This window comes from Zingiber officinale, chromosome 9B (assembly GCF_018446385.1).
Source record: "Zingiber officinale cultivar Zhangliang chromosome 9B, Zo_v1.1, whole genome shotgun sequence".
NCBI lineage: Eukaryota > Viridiplantae > Streptophyta > Magnoliopsida > Zingiberales > Zingiberaceae > Zingiber > Zingiber officinale.
In genome coordinates this window covers 74,167,842-74,169,239 of record NC_056003.1, presented here as the reverse complement: position 1 = coordinate 74,169,239, position 1,398 = coordinate 74,167,842, and the positions used below count along the sequence as shown (strand labels likewise).

At 37.6% G+C, this 1,398-nt stretch overlaps 1 pseudogene; it reads left to right on the top strand.

Moving 5' to 3' along the window:
* The first annotated feature begins 1,020 nt into the window (after positions 1–1,020).
* On the top strand, positions 1,021–1,118 carry LOC122025879 (annotated as a pseudogene).
* The last annotated feature ends 280 nt before the right edge of the window (positions 1,119–1,398 follow it).

Below are 1,398 nucleotides of genomic sequence, written 5' to 3'. Positions count from 1 at the left end.
CTCCTCAGCTAAGGCTTTCTCAAACTCTGCATCTTTTTATGCTTTGAGCATTCTTTGAGGGAATGGAACTATTTGAAGTTTGGTTGCAGGTGAGAGCTCTCTAATCTCAACGGTAATCTCATCTTCCTTCTCATCATGTTTTGGATGTGGGGGAGAAAAAGTTGGCTCTTCAATAAATTAATTCCATCTACAACTGTAGCGATCACTTGGGGACTACCCAAGGTCTGTCCGCTTCTTAGCTCAATTACCTTGCAATGCTCCATGGGGGTTAGTTTAGGTTTACCAGGGAAATTTCCTTGAACTCTTGAGGAAGAAGAACAGGCTATTTGAGCAACTTGATTTTCAAGCCTTTTGATATGTTTGACCTGGTTATCTATTCTTGCATTTATCTTCTTTTTTGAGTTGTCAAACATGATGTTCATTTGTTTGATGTCAGACATTATTTCATTCTAATTATCTAGTATCTTCTCAAGTAGCTTTTCAAATCGGCTTAATTGTGGATTTGACTGTTGTCCAGATTGTGGCCCAAAGTCTTGAGTGTTCTTATATGAGAAGTTGGGATGATTTTTCCACCCTGGGTTATAAGTATTGGAATAAGGATTATTTTGTCTCTGATTGTAGTTACCAATAGCATCACATTGTTCTACTTGAGATACTTGCATATTGATAGCTCCAAAAGGATAAGAATATTTTATGTGTTCTGAGACTCCACATACTTAACAAGCTACAAAGATTGCATTTACAGGGCGTGTATTCATATTCTCAAATTGATTTGATAATGAATTAAGCTTTGCAGTTATTAAGTCAAGGGCATCCACATTGTATTTTCCTGGTATTTTAATTGCTCCTGAACTTCTCTCTGAAGCCCATTGATGATGTTTCTAAACCACACTCTAAATAACGTCTTCTACCTCATCTAGGCCCTTGTTCATTAATGTGCCTCCAATGGCAGAATTCAAGGAAACCTATGTTTAATTATTAATAGTATTGTAGAAAGTGCGGATCACAAGCCACATTTCCAATCCATGATGTAGGCATTCTCTTAGCATTCCCTTAAATCTATCCCAAGCTTCATAGAGAGATTCAGAGTCTGTTTGCTTGAAGCTTGCAATGAGATTACGTAGGTGTGTTGTCTTACTTGGTGGGAAGAATTTGTCCAAGAAGGTTTGCTCACATTGGGCCCAAGAAGTAATACTATTCAGAGGCAAGGAATTTAGCCATGTTTTTGCTCTATCTCTCCAAGAAAACCTGAATAGTAATAATCTTATTGCTTCTGGAGGAACTCCATTAATATACATTGTACTACATAGTTCGTTGAAATTATCAAGGTGATGATTAGGATCCTCCATCGAACCACCATTGTACTGGTGTTGTTGACCGTGGAAATAAAAGTCGGCT